Here is a 21,730-nt window from a genome sequence, read left to right as displayed (position 1 = left end):
ACCATCCTTTTCCACCCACTCCCCCAGTGAGTCTGAAAGTCTTGGCATCTGGCTCCAAGTCTTTCTCGCCCCTGGACTCCTGCCAGCATCCAAGTAACTTCAGTGCTCTCCTTGATGACTCGGCCAATCCAACTTCCCAGATGGTGAGTGCCAGGCACTCTATCAGTAATTTCACATCGTTATCTATAACTCCCACAGCAAACCAAAAGCTCGGCTATAGCACCCCTATTTAGAGACAGCAGGGGCTGGGATTCTAAACCATGCTAGTCAGACTTCCAAGTTCATGCTCACCTCTGCGTCAGAGTGAGAGACATCATACTATACTCTGCGTCAGAATGCACCTAAAACATAAGCCTAAAAACCCTGTTCCCTGCTGTACATTCTTCCCTTGCCCCTTCTCCCACTAAACCTCTTTCTCCGCCTCACCAAACATCCAACCCCTCAATCCTTCCTTGGCTCCCAGTTAATCAGCCCTTCCTGACACTTCTCCCTCCATACCTGTGGCCAGAGAAAATTCCAGGAAAACCCCTCATGAGATTGTTTCTTTGGCCCAGTGCCCATGTTATAAGCCCTCTCCCTTTGATCGCCAGACTACTGATTAAATTAGCAAAATCCACTAGGCCTACAATTGTAAGCAATGTTATGGTGGTGATATAAGTGCCAGTTTGAACTTTTAAGAAGTGTGCTAGATTGGCTGGGACCAAGTAGAGAGAAAACAGCTGATGGCAGGTGGCAACTGATAAGAACCATGGCTACTCCCAGTGAGCCCCATAAACCAAAGGGCCTGTGGTTCTTCCTGGGGCTCTTGGCCTAGCAAGAGCACTGTCACCATGAAGTCACTCCTGGCATCCACTAAAAGACATGGTGTCTCTGTCCATCCTAAAGACAGTGACTCAGCAATCTAGGGGTCCCACGGTGGCTGGAAGAGATCCTCACTTCCCTTACCACCCATCAACATATACCCACCACTATTGACTCAGATGGGAAAGAATCTGCCTGCACTGCAGGAGACCCAAGTTCAAACCCTGGGTCAGGAAGACCCCCTGGAGAAGGGAATGGCAACCCACTCCAGTATCCTTGCCTGGAGAATTCCATGGACAGAAGAGCCTAGCAAGCTACAGTCCGTGGGGTCTCGAAGAGCTGGACATGACTTATCGAGTAACACACATGGAATGATAAAATGTACTCTTGAGTAAACACCTCCCTTCCATCTTCTCCAGGACCAAAGTTTGTAGGGAAAGGTGAGAAGTGAATTAAGTGGACTTTGGTTGTTTAATGTGAAAACATATTTATGCCTGTGTGTTCTTTGTCTTTAAGCATATCAAAAATGCAAAGTGGGCTTCCCTGGTGGCTCAGTGGTAAAGAATCCACTTGTCAGTGCATGAAACACGGGTTCGATCTCTGATCCGGGAGGATCCCACATGCCGAGGAGCAACTGGGCCGGTGCGCCAAAACGATGGAGCCTGTGCTTTGGAGTCCATGCTCCTCAACAAGAGAAGACACTGCAATGAGAAACCTGCACACATCAACTAGAGAGTTGTCTAATTGTCTAGTTGTCCTGTCTTGCTGCAACTAGAGAAAAGCCCATGCAGCACCAAAGACCCAGCACAGCCAAAAATAAAATTAATTAGCTAATTAATTTAAAAAAATTTTAATGTAAAAGTATATGAGACCTATCCATGACAAGTCCTGAACTCTTGGTTATCAATAATACAGACAGTAATACTTGGCAATCACATCAACAATGTCCTCATCAACATTTCTGTTCTCTTGCCCTGTTATCCTGACCTGTTTCCTCTCACTGACAGTCCTCTTAGAACTGATTCCCAGTTCTAAGTTTTTCAGTACTACTAGAGAGACTCTCAAAACCCTGTTGATTACCTAAGTTATAAATTTAAGAGCTCAGCTCTGCCCTAAATATATCCCTCTATTGCATTTCCCTATAGCAGTACTTCCAAACTCTTCCAGGTTCTTTGAGCCCCCTATCCTAACCCTAGCCCATAACTTCCAAATGAAAGAGTCATCCACAACGTCCATGCCTTTCACCTTTCCAGTTTTATTTCCACTCATCTTTCCCACTTCTTTCTTGTCCAAAAAGAAAAGTATCCTACTCCTTTCTACACCCAATCACTTCTGCATTTTGATCCCATCCTCATTTTCCTCTTCTAGGATGTTTCATCAGTTATTGAGTTTTTTCCATCCAACCCATCAGTCAATAACACCAGGCTTCCCTCAATTCCACCTACTCCTCAAACCACTACCCTGCGTGCCCATTCACCACCAAGTCTACTTGTGGTCCTCGGGCCCTCAGCTCCCTCAACTTCCATTCATTTCCTACTTCCTGTAATTTAGTTCCCAGTCCTACTCCTATATTGAAGTTTCCCTTACAAGAGAAAAAATTTCCTATTTGTCAAACCCAGTCTTCAGTTCTCATCCAACTCTCCTTTCTGGAGTTACAGCACGGCTGTGAGGCAATACCAAGTGGAATTAATAGCAGGAATCCTGGAGTCAGTGGTCTGGGTGCAGCCAGTTTCCATGTGGTTACAAACTGTTTGACCTTGAGTTGAAGTATTCAACTTATCTGCACATCAATTTCCTCATCCCTAAAATGGAGAATGTGCTAATAGTTGCTCCTAGCATTTAAGTCTTACTAGCTAGCTTAGTCAATGAGGAGGTGCAATCTGAGATAGTGAAAAGCCAGATTGGGAGTCAGGGAAACAGGGATTTAATCCCAACTCTAGAATCTTTGTAATAACAAGATCTCTGGGTCTCATTTTTTAAATAAACTGGGTGATCATGAAAGTGCTTTCTGGCCCTAAACACTTCTACGAGACATTAAACAGTTTGGCAATAATTTGAGAAAATGTACAAATGAGTACTAAATGAACAACACATGTAATAAGGGATTCAGGGAAAGGGAAGAATACTGTGAGCAAGATAGTTGAAGGTTAAATGGGCAAAACTTCAGTGAACCCCAAGAGACAGGGAGGATTTTGATCGATGTAAAAGAGGGGGGAAGTTCTGAGTTTGAGAAGCAAAACAAACAAAGGTATGCAGTGATTTTACGCACACCAAGAAGACCTCCCTGTCAAAAATAACTTCCCCATGACTTGTTTATATGTCTGTGTGTGTCTGTGTGTGTGCTCAATTGCCCAGTCATATCCGACTCTGCGATAGGTTCTGAATGTTAATGGTTAATGGTTTGAAGTTATTGTTAAACCACAAATAAACTGTTGTTTATAACTGATAAAAATGAATGTGACCTATAGCCTGCAGCCACTGAAGGCAACTTGTAGAAGAGTAATTAATAAAGGATGTACACCAAGATAGGCTTCCCAGGTGGCACTAGTGGTGAACCCACCTGCCAATGCAGGAGACACAGGATAGCGGGTTTGATCCCTGCATTGGGAGGATCCCCTGGAGGAGGGCATAGTAACCCACTCCAGCATTCTTGCCTATTCTTGTCCATGAGAGAATCCCATGGACAGCGGAGCTTGACGCACTACAGTCCATGGGGTTGCACAGAGTCAGACATGACTGAAACGACTTAGCTCGCACGTACACCAAGGTATTAGTGGTGGTTGTCTCTAGACAGTGGTTGCAACTGACTTTTATTATGCTTATCTGTATTTTCTAAAATGAGCATGAGGGACTACTCTGGTGACACAGTGGCTAAGACTCTGTGCTCCCAATGCAGGGTTAGATCCCTGGTCAGGGAACTAGATCCCACATGCCACAACTAAAACTCCTGCATGTGCTTTGTTGCCCAGTCATGTCTGACTCTTTGGCACCCCATGGACTGCAGCCTGCCAGACTCTTCTGTCAAAGGGGATTCTCCAGGCAAGAATACTGGTATGGGCTGCCATCTCCTTCTCCATAAAGATCCTGCATGCTGCAGCTAAAAGATCCCACATGCTTCAACAAAGATTGAATATTCTGCATGCTGAAACTAAGACCTAGTACAGGCAAATAAATAAATTCTTTAAAAGGGACATGAATTGTCATTTATAACCAATATGAACAACAGCACATTTAAGTTTTTAAATGCAATAAAGGAGGTTGTGACATCTTAAACCAAATTAGCAAAGGAAGTGACTGATTGACACATGACTGGGACTCAGTTGAAGTCACAGAGATGCCAGGGCACTGAAAGAATTGTTGCAAGTGGAGACAGTGAAGCATTGGCAACAGTCTTTGCCTAGAGCATAATTTGTCCCTGCAACAGTATATTGTAACCTCTTAAAGCCCATTTTATTTTTTTACACCCACTTTTATTTATAATACCCCAAAATATTCAACAATTTTATTAATTACAAAAGATCTCTGGGAATTCCCTGGTGGTCCAGTGGTTAGGACTCTGCACGTCCAGTGCAGGGGCCCAGGGTTCAATTCCTGGTCAGGGAACTAAGACCTCACAGGCTGTGCAATACAGCCAAAAAAAAAAATCTCTTTTTAAGTACTGATACATAAAGGGTAATATAGCTAGTCAACATTTTTTGGTGCTTTTTCAGTGACAAATGCCTGTAAGTTATTCCTCACCTCAGTCCTTATTCTCAGATTTGTGATTACCTTGGAGCAGTTAATGGAGTTCTGAAGAGTGAAGTTTTGGGCAAGACAACTCATAAGAATAAGCATGATGGGGATCATTTTTTGTATAAGTTGTACTCTTACTTCATTCTCTCCTATAAATCAGATTTTCTGCAGCCTTTCCACCATTATGCCCTCAGAGAAGGGGAAAAAGCAACTCCGCAGAAAGGAGGGAATGACTTAGAAATATTTCCTCCCAGTTAACAGGAGAAATTAAACTTTCCAGTAAATGGTGACTTCAAAATAAGAGACATAAGCAGAGTGTGGCCTGGTTCCTTTGCCTTGGGCCTACATCTCAAAGTAAGAGGTCGTTAGGTAAAAGCTGAGGGAAAAGTCCAAAGTTGAGGGGTTCCTGCCCCCACTTCCTATTGGGGCTCCAAGAAGAAACCTCATCCCAGAATAATTTCCTCATCAGTACAGAGGAGTGTCATGGGGGGGGAGGGGAAATGGTATGATTAGAAAGGGATCTGTGGGAATTCCCTGGCAGTGCAATGGTGAGGACTCTGCACTCCCACTGCAGGGGGTACAGGTTCGATCCCTGGCTGGGGGCTAAGATCCCACATGCCACATGGCATGGCCAAAAAATAGAAAGAGAAAAAGAAGACAAAGGTCTGAGGTAGCACCTCAAAATCTTCCTCAGCTCCCTTATGAACAGAAAGGATCCAGAAATTCCCATGTTCCCCATGGAGGGCTTCCTGATGAATTTCCACGGTGGCTGCCAGGGTAGCAGTGGAAAGATCCTGTGACCAAGGACCACAGAACAAACCACCCAGTCTGGGAATAAATAAGAATCCCAACAGACCTCAGGAGCATGTGTGGTGTCAGCAAGAGATGAGGTGAGTCAGGTCATCTCAAGAACAGCCATGAAGGCCCGAACAGACAGAGGGAGAGGCCCAGGCTCACCAGAAGCTGCTATCAGCAGGTGGTCAGTGACCTGCCGAGGTGACACGGACGTACAGAATGAGGCAGCACAGAGGCCTGAGCCTCTGCACAGACCTCGAGGTCACTTAGTATCAGTGATGCTCTAATAAATTAAATATTTAACAACAGGCTCTCCAGAGAGGAAAAGCCCTGGTTTGTGGTATTTAGAGATATCCTTGGTATAAAGACTGCCACCAAGGAAGATTTCATCTTTGCACCATCGGACATAGAGTTGGGAAGAGATGAGGTTCATAGAAGCATACAATTTTATAGTATTTCCACTTACAGATAAATTGATGAAACTTCAATAGCATAGATAACACAGTAAAATATAGTCAAGAATTAGGAAGTGGTGAATTCTGAGTATTACTTTTCTTGTCAGTATTATTTCTTTCATTGTAAGTTTGTGCAACTTACCTGTTATTGAATATTGTATTTAAAACCTGACTTGCAAAATTCCCCAAAATTAAATAATCAGTTCCGGTAAGCTGATGTAAGCCAGCTAGAGCATGCCACTGATTAAAAAACCCTACCCATTTTTTCCAGATATCACCTTGGAGAGACATACGGGTAGAGGAAGAAAAATCAAACCACTGGGTCATCTACCCCAAATAAATTAAATTATCATTAATTAATAAGTGTCTGTATCTACTATCACCTCCATCACCATCATTTCCAACATGAAATCTGGGGAAGAAGATGAAATCAGTTATAAAAAATTAAATAAACTGTATTTTCTTTTCATATCTCCATTTAAGTGTGTGTCAATTAAAAATTTTGTACCCAATGAAAAGATGTTCAACATCACTCATTATCAGAGAAATGCAAATCAAAACCACAATGAGGTACCATCTCACGCCGTCAGAATGGCTGCTATCCAAAAGTCTACAAGCAATAAATGCTGGAGAGGGTGTGGAGAAAAGGGAACCCTCTTACACTGTTGGTGGGAATGCAAACTAGTACAGCCACTAGGGAGGACAGTGTGTAGATTCGTTAAAAAACTGGAAATAGAACTGCCATATGACCCAGCAATCCCACTGCTGGGCATACACACCGAGGAAATCAGAATTGAAAGAGACACGTGTACATCAATGTTCATCACAGCACTGTTTATAATAGCCAGGACACGGAAGCAACCTAGATGTCCATCAGCAGACGAACGAATAAGAAAGCTGTGGTACAGCAAGATCCTCTATGACTCACCTCCCAGAATATTGGAAATAAAAGCAAAAATAAACAAATGGGACCTAATGAAACTTAAAAGCTTTTGCACAACAAAGGAAACTATAAGTAAGGTGAAAAGACAGCCCTCAGATTGGGAGAAAATAATAGCAAATGAAGAAACAGACAAAGGATTAATCTCAAAAATATACAAGCAGCTCCTGAAGCTCAATTCCAGAAAAATAAATGACCCAATCAAAAAATGGGCCAAAGAACTAAACAGACATTTCTCCAAAGAAGACATACAGATGGCTAACAAACACATGAAAAGATACTCAACATCACTCATTATCAGAGAAATGCAAATCAAAACCACAATGAGGTACCATTACACGCCAGTCAGGATGGCTGCTATCCAAAAGTCTACAAGCAATAAATGCTGGAGAGGGTGTGGAGAAAAGGGAACCCTCTTACACTGTTGGTGGGAATGCAAACTAGTACAGCCACTATGGAGAACAGGGTGGAGATTTCTTAAAAAACTGGAAATAGAACTGCCATATGACCCAGCAATCCCACTTCTGGGCATACACACTGAGGAAACCAGATCTGAAAGAGATATGTGCACCCCAATGTTCATCGCAGCACTGTTTATAATAGCCAGGACACAGAAGCAACCTAGATGCCCATCAGCAGACGAATGGATAAGGAAGCTGTGGTACATATACACCATGGAATATTACTCAGCCGTTAAAAAGAATTCATTTGAACCAGTTCTAATGAGATGGATGAAACTGGAGCCCATTATACAGAGTGAAGTAAGCCAGAAAGATAAAGAACATTACAGCATACTAACACATATATATGGAATTTAGAAAGATGGTAACGACAACCCTATATGCAAAACAGAAAAAGAGACACAGAAGTACAGAACAGACTTTTGGACTCTGTGGGAGAAGGTGAGGGTGGGATGTTTCGAAAGAACAGCATGTATATTATCTATGGTGAAACAGATCACCAGCCCAGGTGGGATGCATGAGACAAGTGCTCGGGCCTGGTGCACTGGGAAGACCCAGAGGAATCGGGTGGAGAGGGAGGTGGGAGGGGGGATCGGGATGGGGAATACGTGCAAATCTATGGCTGATCCATATCAATGTATGACAAAACCCACTGAAAAAATAAATAAATAAATAAAGGAGAAAAAAAAAAGAAAGCTGTGGTACATACACACAATGCAATATTACTCAGCCATTAAAAAGAATGCATTTGAATCAGTTCTAATGAGGTGGATGAAACTGGAGCCTATTATACAGAGTGAAGTAAGCCAGAAAGAAAAACACCAATACAGTATCAGTTCAGTTCAGTTCAGTCGCTCAGTCATGTCCCAGTCTTTGCGACCCCATGAATCACAGCACGCCAGGCCTCCCTGTCCACCACCAACTCCCGGAGTTTACTCTAACTCATGTCCATTGAGTCAGTGATGCCATCCAGCCATCTCACCCTCTGTCGTCCCCTTCTCCTCCTGCCCCAATCCCTCCCAGCATCAGGGTCTTTTCCAATGAGTCAACTCTTCACATGAGGTGGCCAAAGTATTGGAGTTTCAGCTTCACCATCAGTCCTTCCAATGAGCACCCAGGACTGATCTCCTTTAGGATGGACTGGCTGGATCTCCTTGCAGTCCAAGGGACTCTCAAGAGTCTTCTCCAACACCATAGTTCAAAAGCATCAATTTTTCGGCGCTCAGCTTTCTTCATAGTCCAACTCTCACATCCATACATGACTACTGGAAAAACCACAGCCTTGACTAGACAGACCTTTGTTGGCAAAGTAATGTCTCTGCTTTTTAATATGCTATCTAGGTTGGTCATAACTTTCCTTCCAAGGAGTAAGTGTCTTTTAATTTCATGGCTGCAGTCACCATCTGCAGTGATTCTGGAGCCCAAAAACATAAAGTCTGACACTGCTTCCATTGTTTCCCCATCTATTTGCCATGAAGTGATGGGACCAGATGCCATGATCTTAGTTTTCTTAATGTTGAGCTTTAAGCCAGCTTTTCCACTCTCCTCTTTCACTTTCATCAAGAGGCTTTTTAGTTCCTCTTCACTGTCTGCCATAAGGGTGGTGTCATCTGCATATCTGAGGTTATTGATATTTCTCCTGGCAATCTTGATTCCAGCTTGTGCTTCTTCCAGCCCAGCGTTTCTCATGATGTACTCTGCATATAAGTTAAATAAGAAGGGTGACAATATACAGCCTTGATGTACTCCTTTTCCTATTTGGAACCAGTCTGTTGTTCCATGTCCAGTTCTAACTGTTGCTTCCTGACCTGCATACAGGTTTCTCAAGAGTCAGGTCAGGTGGTCTGGTATTCCCATCTCTTTCAGAATTTTCCACAGTTTATTGTGATCCACACAGTCGAATGCTTTGGCGTAGTCAATAAACTAACGCATATATACGGAATTTAGAAAGGTGGTAACGATAACCCCACATGCGAGACAGCAAGAGAGACACAGACGTACAGAACAGTCTTTTGGACTCTGTGGGAGAGGGCGAGGGTGGGATGATTTGGGAGAATGGCATTGAAACATGTATATTATCATATGTGAAAAGTATCGCCAGTCCAGGTTTGATGCATGAGACAGGGTGCTCGGGGCTGGTGCACTGGGATGACCCAGAGGGATGGGATGGGGAGGGAGGTGAGGAGGGGTTCAGGATGGGGAACAGATATACACCCATGGCTGATTCATGCCAATGTATGGCAAAAACCACTACAATATTGTAAAGGAATTAGCCTCCAATAAAATAATTAATTTAAAAAAATTTTGTACCCAGTAATAGAAGGCAATGACAGTAGCTTATGTGGGTGTAGGTTGATCATTCTCACATAATAGAGTCAGGCCTGCTTGTACTCCACGGTCACAGAATAGCTGCACCAGCTCCAAGCAATACACTTCCAGTCGAGTCAAGATAAAGGGGCAAAAAAGCCCAGCAATTTCTGTACCCTTTTATCAGAAGCACAAAAATTTTCCCTGGAATCTGCCTTCTCTTGCCCCTCCCCACTCACTTCCTCTCAGTGGACTTCTGTTACTTAAGTCTTGCTGTTCTGAACTAGGTTACTTAGCCACCTCTATCTGCAAAGGAGACTGGAAAAGATATCTTAATTAGCCTAGACCAGTCAAGATCCACTGCCTGGGGTTGGGCATGCTGCTGTCAATAAGGAAAAAAATCAGGGTTCTGTTAGTAAGGAAAAAGGGGATAAAGGAGAACAAGCAAGCTGAAAGCAAGTGGGGCATAACATTAGTCAGTATTTCTAACCCCAATACACACAGCAAAGTGGAAGAACAATTTTAAAGGGGAAGGAGCCAAGATTTGGCATTTTTTCCCCAGGGTTTAAGATGGAAATGCAGGAAGAGCCTGGCAGTATCTCTCACATCTAATCAGAGACTGTGAAACGTGAAAGTAATAATTACTCAGTTGTGTCCAACTCTTTGTGACCCATGCTCCTCTGTCCATGGGATTCTCCAGGCAAGAACACTGGAGTGGGTTGCCATTTCCTTCTCCAGGGCATCTTCCAGAGCCAGGGATCAAACCTGGGTCTCCTGCATTACAGGCAGATTCTTTACTATCTCAACCACCACAGAATCAGAGGTTATTAGCGGTGCAAATAGAAGGGAGGCTTGGAGGGCTTAGCCACCCAAGCACTGGTCCCCCTCAGATTCCTAGGGGAAAACCACTTCCTTTTAGCAGGAAATGGGGTAAAGACAATGAAGTTCAATGTTAAAGAGGCTTCCCCATCAGGGAGAAGTAGGAATAATAGACTCTTGTTGCTTAATAGTTTAGGATGCTCAAAGATTTTACCAAGCAGTGCCTTCTACGGACCTGAGTCCCACTTGTTCTCTGCTTAGTATGGACTTCAGGTGTCACTCACAAAGCCGGGGAGAGCAGCAGGACTGAGAAGGAAAGTGAAAAGATCCTTTCTTCCCTGCTTCTGATAAACCTCTAGACTCACAAAGGTTAATTGCTCAAATGGTTGGGGCTTATTCCTTGGGGAAAGGAGCTAAATGACTAAACATCTGTGGGTGCTGAGTCACACAGCCCATCAGCAAATGGAGCCTGCCCTACTATGACTGGCTGCATGACCATCATTGGCCAACTGTAGGAATCATACTAGATCCAGGGAAAAAGCAAGTCACAGATGCTCAGGACAGGGTCTAGTGTAGGTGAAAGATTAACTCCTATGTTAAATTAAAAGTTCCACATTTTCTGATACAAAATGTAGGCCCTTTAGTTGAACAAACTGATAAAATGCAACCAATTTCAAGCAAAAAAGATCTGAGTTCATATAGCCACACTGCAAAAATTACATATGTGAATTAAGTTCCTCTTCTAGGGTAGCATAGCCAATGCTTTCCCCCTCATATAGTATTAACTTGTTTAAAGAACACATATACAACAGCATTTTGAATTTTTAATTTTCAGTGTTTCTCAATCAAAGTTCTCTCCCTGAAATTTTTATTTCAGGAAAGTAAAAAAAAAAAAAAACTTGCTGCCTCTTTAAACAAGTACTCAGACCTGAAAATGTTAACTAATTTCATTTTCTTGATAAACTGTGTCTGTGATCAGAACTGAGTCATACCAAAAATACTTCGACAAGATTTGACCTTTTACTTAAACCCCACATTGAGATAATCTACTTAAAATTGTTATCAATAAGACCTTTGTTTTTAAAAGCACATTTAAAATAAATCACTTTTTAAAGGAGAAAACTGTTTTCAATTAAGTTCTTTACAGGCAATCAGCTTGAAAGTTATGTTTGCTCTTTTATTTTCGTTATATATAAATTATGCCCAAGAGTGCCATGATAATAGTACTACACAAACTATGCTTTACCTTTGTATTTACTTCTTGTCAAAATAAACTCTACGGATTAACTTGTTTTTAGAGTGCTTTATGACCAGCAAGCCCCAGGGTGAAAACAATGCAAGCCACCACCATTTTTTACTGTGAATGAGCAAAACCAAGTCCAATTATATGAGCATAATTAATTCTTAATTCCTTCTGACAAATACTTTTCTTGCAGTAGAAAAATTTTATTCAACTATAACAATGTTTCATTATTTAGAAAACTTTGGAAGACTTTTTTGCTTGAGTACCTGAGCAAAGTAACACTGTGATACCTAAATAAGGCTAATTACTAGGATTGGTTTCCTGTATGTTGTAGTCACCTAATTCTTTTGTCATCAAACTCCTGTTGCTCCTTAAAATGCTGGGAACTTACTGGATAGATATATAATCTAAAAATTATCCATTCCAAAATAAATATTTCTCAAATTTCCTAATTTTCTCCCTTTGGTTTCGCCTGCTACCCCATCCATGTTAAGGGCTGCTTATTAGTGGCAGATTTTACATTTCCCTTAGTGATTTACTATTAACATTCTAGAAGAGTAAAATTATGACCTGAGCAAGCACAAGTCTGGAAAAGAAAATAATCTAGGAATGAAATAATTATATTTTATTTTATATATAATTATTTTATTTCATATAATTAATTAATTATATATTTTATATAATTTTATAAATTTTATATATAGTTATTTACATATATATAAATTTGTATATTTATATATATTTAAAATATATAATTTTATATAATTAACTAATAATAAAATATAATTAATTTATTTTATATAAAATAATTGTTTTATATATAAATTTAATCCAAATCTCTGTATGTGTGTGTGTGTATGCACGTGCGTGCACACGTAGTCAAGTGCAACTCTTTGCAGTCCCACGTACTGTATTCCACTAGGCTCCTCTGCCCACGGAATTTTCCAGGCAAGCACACTGGAGCGTGTTGCCATTTTCTTCTCCAGGGGATCTTCCTGACCCAGGGATTGAACCTGTTTCTGCTGCATTGGCAGGTGGATTCTTCCACACGCCACCTGGGAAGCTCCTTAGAAACAAAAAAGCACTCTAAAAACAAATTAATTTGTAGAGTTTATTTTGACAAGACATAAATACAAAGTGAATACAAGGCCCCCACTCCAGTATTCTTGCCTGGAGAACTCCATGGGCAGAGGAGCCTGGCGGTATACAGCCCATGGGGTCACAAAGAGTTGGACACCACTGAGTGACTAACACTCTCAATCCGAATCACTATAAAACGATTCTGCTTCTAAAGTTACTTCTAAAGTTAGCTATGGAGTTAAGCGCAGGATTTTTTGAAAATTGGACATCATCGGCTATTTCTTGGCTGTCTCCTTCTTTACCCTCCCACCATGGCCGAGGTAAGGAAGCACAGGGTGAGGCCCCAGAGTCCAGAGTGCAGCTGGAAGAGGTGTTCATTTCAAGGATTTAGAAATGAGGAGAATTAGAGAAGAGTCAAGAAGAGAAAGAAGCTGAAAATCTCATCAACCGAAAGGGGCAAGCACAGAGCTAGAAGTAAAAGACAACGGTCAAGTTTGAGACTCTGGATGAGTACAGAGACAGCCCAGGAGAGGATCTGGGGCAATGAGGTGCACCTGCAGCAGCCACAAGCCACACGGAGGGAGGGACGTGGGTGAGGAAGGGACTGGCTGTGACCAGGCAGTCTGGCTGGAAGGTGCAAAGGGCAGCAGTAAGAATGAACACAGACTCCTAGTAAAGCCAGCGTTTCTCGTGAGTCTTTCTTTTGGGCCAGTTGAAACTGAAAGTCGCTCAGTCAGGTCAACTCTTTATGATCCCATGGACTATACAGTCCATGAAATTCTCCAGGCCAGAATACTGGAGCAGGTGGCCATCCCCTTCTCCAGAGGATCTTCCTGACCCAGGGATCCAACCCAGGTCTCTCTCCCACATTGCAGGCGGATTCTTTACCAGATGACCCACCAGGAAAGCCCACTGGCCAGAAACTGGTCCAAAGATCGCTGACATTTACCATGAAAATAACATTACAGCATATTTTGCCTCCCAGTTAATTGGATTAAGAAAGTTAGGAGCTATATTTCCACCTCTCTTTTAAAGCCACCTCAGAAAGAAAGAGCCCCACACCCAGAAAGCCTGTCCCACCCAAAAGGTATTTCTCTGCACTGTGGCCCAAATAACTCCACCAGTCTGTTGACAGACTTGTCTCTCAGTCAAATTCTCAGATGAAGAAAGCTGACAATACAAAACCCAAAAGGCATCACACTGAGGTGAGTCAGCTTAAGCAGGTTTCTCTGAGACAACACAAGTTAGATGAATCAAATGGGGAAAAAACCCACAGGCTTTCTTTAAGCTATCATTCAGGCAGAAACTCTGGTCTAACTATTCCTTTGAGGTGGGTAAACCATTTAGAGACTTTATGGAGTGGATATAGCACCTTCTATGGTGAAAAAGAACATCATCTTTTCATAGAACAGAGAAAGAACTATCTTATTTCCTGATGTCAAGGACAGCAATATAAATTATATATGCTAAATTATTAAATTGAGTGGAAGAAAGATATCTCTGGATCAATATAACCCTTTGAGAAAAACACGTGAGATAAATAATTTTGTTATAACTTTCCCATGCCTTTCCTTTTACTGAACTCTAAAAACACGATCATATCCATCAAGGGATACCCATACATGAAAGTGTGAAAGTTGCTTAATCATTGCCCAGCTCTTTGCAATCCCATGGACTGCAGCCTGCCAGGCTCTTCTGTTGCATGGGATTCTCCAGGCAAGAATACTGGATCGTGTTGTCATGCTCTTCTCCAAGGGATCTTCATAACCCAGGGACCAAAACTGGGTCTCTGCATTGTAGGCATATTCTTTACCATCTGAGCCCCATCCATGTACATGAATGGAAATGGAATTGTAAATTATATACTCCTACAATCTTGTAAATACTATTATGGATGAATTTATGTGTCAACTTGACTCGGCTCCAGAGTACCCAGATATTTGATCAAACATTATTTTGAGTGTGTCTGTAAAGGTGTTTGTGGATGAGATTAACCTTTGAACGGATAGCCTGAATAAAGCAGATTGCACTCACTACTGTGGGTGGGCCCCATCCAATCAGTTGAAGGCCAGAATAGAACAAAAGGGATGAATAGGAGAGAGTTTCTTCTGCCTGACAGCCTACAAGCTGAGATATCAATTTTCTCCTCTCTCCAGACTTGAACTGAAACATCATCTCAAGCCTGCCAGCCTTCAGACTAAAACTACATTATCAGCTCTCCTGGGTCTTCAGTTTGCACACCCATTCTGCAGATCTTGGAATTTGTAAGCCTCTGCAGTCACCTGAGCCAAATATATATATATTATATATATATATTATATATTATACCCACACACATCCTGTTTCTTTGGAGAACCCTAATACAGGTGCTTCTATAAATTTTATAGCAAACTTATATAAAAAATAAAGATATATTAAGTAGCCTTAGCTGTTTTCCTCTCCCCTGGACCCATAGCCATATATTCTGCTCTGGCAGTAACTCAAAGAATGATTGGGAGTAGAAGTCACACCCAGACCTAAAAGGCACTAGCCACTGCCCCCCCACCACCACTGTATTTAGAGCTGCCACATTCAGTCAGACCCACTTACATCTAAACCTACCACTTCATGGGCTTCCCTGGTGGCACAGTGGTAAAGAACCCTCCTGCAATGCAGGAGACACAGGTGACGCAGGTTCAGTCCCTGAGTCAGGAACATCCCCTGGAGGAGGGCATGGCAACCCACTCCAGTATTCTTGCCTGGAGAATCCCATGGAAAGACGAGCCTGGAGGGCTACAGTCCATGGGGTCACAGAGTCAGACATGCTGAAGCGACTGAGCATGCATGCACGCTAACACTTCATATGACCTTTGGGAGGCAGGCTGTTTTAAACAACATAATTTCTAAAGAGAGAACAAGAGAGGAGGAGGTGAGGAGTGCTGCTTTGGGCCCACTGCCTGGTATATACTGTAACTATAACTGTACACCTCCCCTTGTAGTGGCCCCACTGATTTAGGGAAAGAGTGAAGGTAGGTTGATCTGGTTTGCAGGGTCTTAGAAGACTTGACTGAACACACTGTATCGACTTAAGAATAAGCAATGTGTCTCAAGCCAAGATCGAAGAGTAAAAAAGAGCAAAACATTCAAAATGATATGGAAATTTTCATTCACCAGTATTCTGGGGCAAGGGTAGCTTATGTTCACAAGGAAACCCACCAAAGCTAGAGTACACACTCTAGAGGAAATGAGTGTGTGGTGTGGGAGAGCACACCCAAAAGTGCACTCCACATGGAACAAGAGAGATTTTCACCATTGTCCTGAGTGAGAAGCTGGTGGGAAGGAAAAGGGTGCAAAAAGAATTTTTAGGAAGCTTTCTGTATGATTTCATTATGTGAAAATGCTATACCGAGATATTTTTAAAATAAACCTTAAGGTAAATATTTACATTATTGTTCAAGGTTTCTTAAGTTACCTTTTGCTGAAAGTTGTACTTACAAGAGATTAGAGCTATACAAGGAAGCCTGGCTTTATGTGAGTTTCATTTAGACAAAGTCCATCTTCAGATTTCAACGTATTTCCCAAGCCCCTGTCAGGGAAGACCTTTCCTTTTATTATAACAACTGATAATGCATGATAAAAAGAACATGGAAAGATGGAACTCTGGTGAAATCTTAGCTTATTTTTATGACTTTTAGTATCTTGTGGCATAAGCATTCATCAATCAACTCTAAAAAAGCAACCTGGAGCTCGTCCGATACTTTTACTCCGGGCATGGCTCTAAGTTTCCTCCATAATGTCCCAGATCAACAGTAAGGTTCTATAGACTCTATACAGCACACGTAGAGAAGGCAACAAATACCAGCTCCAACTATATTCTCATCACCTAGGAAGACTAGAAAACATTTTACATTACAAAGGGAATGCAGGGGCTTCTCTGGTAGCTCAGCAGTAAAGAATCTACCTGCCAATGCAGGAGACACAGGTTTGATCCCTGATTTGGGAAGATCCCACGTGCCATGGAGCAACTAGGACCCAGCGCCACGACTACTAACCTGCGCTCTGGAGCCCAGGAGCCACGGCTACTGAGCGCTTGTGCTGCAACGACATGGTACGAGGACCCTCTAGGAAGCTTGCAGCCCTGGAGCTCGTGCTCCTCAACAAGCGAAGCCACCGCAGTGAGAAGCCCATTCGCCAAAACTAGAGAGCAGCTCCTGCTCACCACAACTACAGAAAAGCCGGTGCACGGCCAAAAACAAATAAATAAACATTATTTAAAAAAAAAAAAAAAGGAATACAGCATGTCACCAGTCTGAGTCATGTCACAAAAGGCACCAGAAAGAGAAACCAGACATTACTATAGTGTAATATCTTAGGGGACAGATTCTAAAATCAGCACTTAGGGTTAAAATTACATAGGATCAAAATGACCCTAGAAAATCCCTAAGGAGGGCAACATGTAGGAAACACACAGTCCCTTAGTTCAGGCCAACATGTCTGGATTTTCCTCCAAAGGTAAAACAGATGACCATGGTTTTGGTTAAAATCAGAGACCTGGCTTCTGTTTAGAGACTATATTGTAACAACAATATGTTATATCAATCAATATCAAAACTCCACTCAACAGGAGGAAAAGTTCACAGCACCAGCAGCACACGGGAACGAAGACAACCAAGGGAAGGGCAGGCTGTTTTCTATCATCTCCTGCATGTCCCAAGGCAAGCACTCACTGCATGGAGTAGGGAGCAAAATTTTCTAAGGATAATTGTATTTGTTTAAGCTGAACATACAGTTGATATGATTCCAATCTATTCAGAAGGGAAAACATAGTGGGAAAGAAGACACATCAAAGTGAACTTGACCCTAATTAAAGCATTGAATCTGACCCTACAACTGAAGACTGTGTCTCTCACACTAAGGTCGCATGAATGTTCAGTCTCAACAGCAAATACACTTTTTTGAAATCCAAAAGATACCAAACTTTCTTTGAATTCTCAGAATTATCCTGAAGGTGGAGAAAAGAGAAACCACCTCCAGAATAGACACTGGCCCAGAAGACTTTAGGAGAAGTCACACTCTGTTTTCCACTAACTTAACAGAGAGTTGTGGCCCCATGAAAACCAGAAGTGACACAACATGACAGACACAAAGCATGTTCTAAAGAGCTGAGAGGCAGGAGAAGAGCACTTCCCAGTCCCAGAGTCACCGGCATGTGATTCATCCAAAGGTGCTGGAATAAGATGTCCTGTGAACACAGCTGATTTTAAACCCCGTGGGTTACAAAGCATGAGAAGCCCATCTCGGATATTCTTCTACAAAAGCCCTGTGACCACCGATGACCATCCCACCTACCCAAGCATCTGGGCAGGAAAGGCCAAGGTAGAGGCAGGTGTCTGTGTCTGCATTTGTGAGAAGCTGCACAGGGATCTGATTCTTTTTTAAGTTATATTAATAATTTAATCATCATCATCATTATTACAATTACCACTGATTAGCTCTTTATTGCCAGTGTCCAGCACAAAGCCCAGTATGCAGTAGACTGAGTCAATCAAATAGAACTGTGGTTAACACATTAACTATGATTCATCTAGAACTCTGCTGTCCAATACAATAGCCACCAGCTATATGTGGCTATTGAGCACTTAACACTGTGTCTAGTCCAAATTAAAATGTTCTGTAAGTTTAAAATACACATCTGAGGTTGAAGACTTAGTATAGAAAACAGAAAGCAAAATATCTTATAAATAATATTTTATATTGATTATGTGTTGAAATGATATTATTTTGAATCTTTAAGATTAAATAAAATGTATTCTTATGAAACTAGAACACTTTCTAACACCATACACAAAAATAAACTCAAAATGGATTCAAGATCTAAATGTAAGACCAGAAACTATAAAACTCCTAGAGGAGAACATAGGCAAAACACTCTCCGACATAAATCACAGCAGGATCCTCTATGACCCACCTCCCAGAATACTGGAAATAAAAGCAAAAATAAACAAATGGGACCTAATGAAACTTAAAAGCTTTTGCACAACAAAGGAAACTATAAGTAAGGTGAAAAGACAGCCCTCAGATTGGGAGAAAATAATAGCAAATGAAGAAACAGACAAAGGATTAATCTCAAAAATATACAAGCAACTCCTGAAGCTCAATTCCAGAAAAATAAATGACCCAATCAAAAAATGGGCCAAAGAACTAAACAGACATTTCTCCAAAGAAGACATACAGATGGCTAACAAACACATGAAAAGATGCTCAACATCACTCATTTATCAGAGAAATGCAAATCAAAACCACAATGAGGTACCATTACACGCCAGTCAGGATGGCTGCTATCCAAAAGTCTACAAGCAATAAATGCTGGAGAGGGTGTGGAGAAAAGGGAACCCTCTTACACTGTTGGTGGGAATGCAAACTAGTACAGCCGCTATGGAGAACAGTGTGGAGATTTCTTAAAAAACTGGAAATAGAACTCCCGTATGACCCAGCAATCCCACTTCTGCACATACACATTGAGGAAACCAGATCTGAAAGAGACACGTGCACCCCAATGTTCATCACAGCACTGTTTATAATAGCCAGGACACAGAAGCAACCTAGATGCCCATCAGCAGACGAATGGATAAGGAAGCTGTGGTACATATACACCATGGAATATTACTCAGCCGTTAAAAAGAATTCATTTGAACCAGTTCTAATGAGATGGATGAAACTGGAGCCCATTATACAGAGTGAAGTAAGCCAGAAAGATAAAGAACATTACAGCATACTAACACATATATATGGAATTTAGAAAGATGGTAATGATAACCCTATTTGCAAAACAGAAAAAGAGTCACAGATGTACAGAACAGACTTTTGGACTCTGTGGGAGAAGGCGAGGGTGCGATGTTTTGAGAGAACACCATGTATATTATCTAGGGTGAAACAGATCACCAGCCCAGGTCGGATGCATGAGACAAGTGCTCGGGCCTGGTGCACTGGGAAGACCCAGAGGAATCGGGTGGAGAGGGAGGTGGGAGGGGAGATCGGGATGGGGAATACATGTAACTCCATGACTGATTCATATCAATGTATGACAAAACCCACTGCAATGTTGTGAAGTAATTAGCCTCCAACTAATAAAAATAAATGAAAAAAAAAGATTAAATAAAATGTATTCTTAAAAATAATTTTGCCAGTTTATTTTCACTTTTCAAAATGAGATTGCAGTAGAACTACCATATCATCCAGCAACTCCACCTCTGGGTATTTACCCTAAGAAACAAAAACACTAATTGAGAAAGATAAAGGAATTTCCTGGTTGTCCAGTGGTTAGGACTTGTGTTTTCACTGCCAAGAGCCCGGGTTCGATCCTAGGGGATCTGTTTTTGAAGTATCCTCATTTTATGTCCTCTAATTGCCATCAGCCCAGTCCAGCCTAAGAATTCAATTCCCAAACCAGTCCTTGTCTTTTCCCCTGGGTTGGAGAAGAGAAGGCAGGGCAACAATGGGACAGCAGTGATGAGGGCGCAAGGGATGAAGAGTCAGGGTCTGAGAAGATAAACAGAAATGGAGGCTGCCACCAGAGAGGCTAAGCCAGCAGTAGCACGACTGCCGCCCTCGGCTGCCCCAATCTGTTCATTCAACAAACACTGATTGAGCATCTATCATGTGCACAGTTCCCTGACGTGCATCTCTTACGTTTGACTGTCTTAAGAGGGGATTGTTTTCAGGGTCTTTTTTATTGACATCTCCAGTTTACTGGGTAAGTAAGCAATGACTTTTCCTTTCCATATAGCAGGTCACAGTTCTCACCCCACCTTTATGCAGTCAGGCTCCTGACCCCAGAGGCAATGAAAAGAAGCTAGACATAGCTGTAAAAGCCAGGGGGAATTGCCTCAAATATGGTCGGAGCTTCAAAATCAAAGGAGGGACTGGGTTCACGCAGTGTTCAGTGGTAAAACAACGCTTCATTTTCACTGCAGATCCCTGGAGGAACATATTTGGCACAGAAATTTGAGAACATTTGGATTATTCACTACAGCTCAAAAAGGGAAGCCAGTGAGGGTAATTTACAGTATTACAAGAGATTTTCGAGTTCAGAGATCAAGGATGGAGTCTATAAGATTGCAACACAAGTTAACATAAAGCAAGGGTTGTATGTGGTGAGGCTGACAGAGGATCCGCTTCATCTTCTGAGGGACGAAAGATGCCTGCAATCCAGTTGCCATTTCTCAAAAAGACCGTATCCTGCCTGCAGTTCAGGAATTGAAGAAACTGTTGTTCCTAAGCCACAGAATTCATCTTTTCCTTGGTCTAGCAAAAATGTGCCCATCTGTGACAATGCACTTTTGGGCAATTAGAAAACAAGATTAAAGACAAGGAAATCCCAGTCACTGTCTTTTGAAAGCTCTCCTCAAGACTGAGACCATGGTCTTTGCTCTCCTTGACATTGTTTATTGAATTGTCTTTCTTTTCTACTAAAAACTATAATTATTAAAAGAAAAATAAAGTAACAGTGAGCATTGATAAGCTATTTTCCTGATGTACTTGTACCTGCATGAGACAAACTGAGAGTAGATAATTTAAAATACATGACTGACTAGAAATGAATTAATATGTCTTTTGAAATGGCAACTCACTCCAGAACTCTTGCCTAGAATATAGCATGGACGGAGAAGCCTGGTGTCCATGTGGTCACAAAGAGTCGGACCACGACTGAGTGACTTCACAATCTTTCTTTCTTTCTCTCTTTGCTACCTGAACATTTTTGACCAGAGATGTATCAATACGCTTTTAGAGAGTGATATAATTAACATCACCATAAGCAGTTGTTAGAGTTTAAAATTGATCAAAGATTCATTATGCAATTTATTATTGTCATTATCATTTAGATTTTGCTCCATTAGGTTTTTATTCCAACCTTGCATATATTATAAATGTAAAATTTTAAAAAATGATGCACCACAAAATTTTGAGTAAAGAAGACTTTTTCAGTTAATTTTATGCAGATACTTTCTCTGACTGACATATATACTAGTGTCTCAGAAGACGATAGTTCTTCAGAATATAGTTCTGATTCAGACAATATGAATACTAGGCCAACAAACAGATAAAAAACCTTAGCGAC

At 41.6% G+C, this 21,730-nt stretch overlaps 1 long non-coding RNA gene and 1 other non-coding gene across 3 annotated transcripts in view; one reads left to right on the top strand and one right to left on the bottom strand.

Annotated features, from left to right (window-relative positions):
- LOC133049134 (uncharacterized) overlaps positions 1-21,730 on the bottom strand; it is a 110,233-nt gene that overhangs the window by 38,848 nt on the left and 49,655 nt on the right. The gene's annotated exons all lie outside the window — the stretch shown is intronic.
- TRNAG-UCC (transfer RNA glycine (anticodon UCC)) lies at positions 4,332-4,404 on the top strand. Its single transcript has one exon. It is a non-coding gene; the product is annotated as a tRNA-Gly (tRNA).

Source organism: Dama dama, chromosome 30 (genome assembly GCF_033118175.1).
Source record: "Dama dama isolate Ldn47 chromosome 30, ASM3311817v1, whole genome shotgun sequence".
Classification (NCBI taxonomy): Eukaryota; Metazoa; Chordata; class Mammalia; order Artiodactyla; family Cervidae; genus Dama; species Dama dama.
This window is presented reverse-complemented; position numbering and strand designations above follow the sequence as displayed.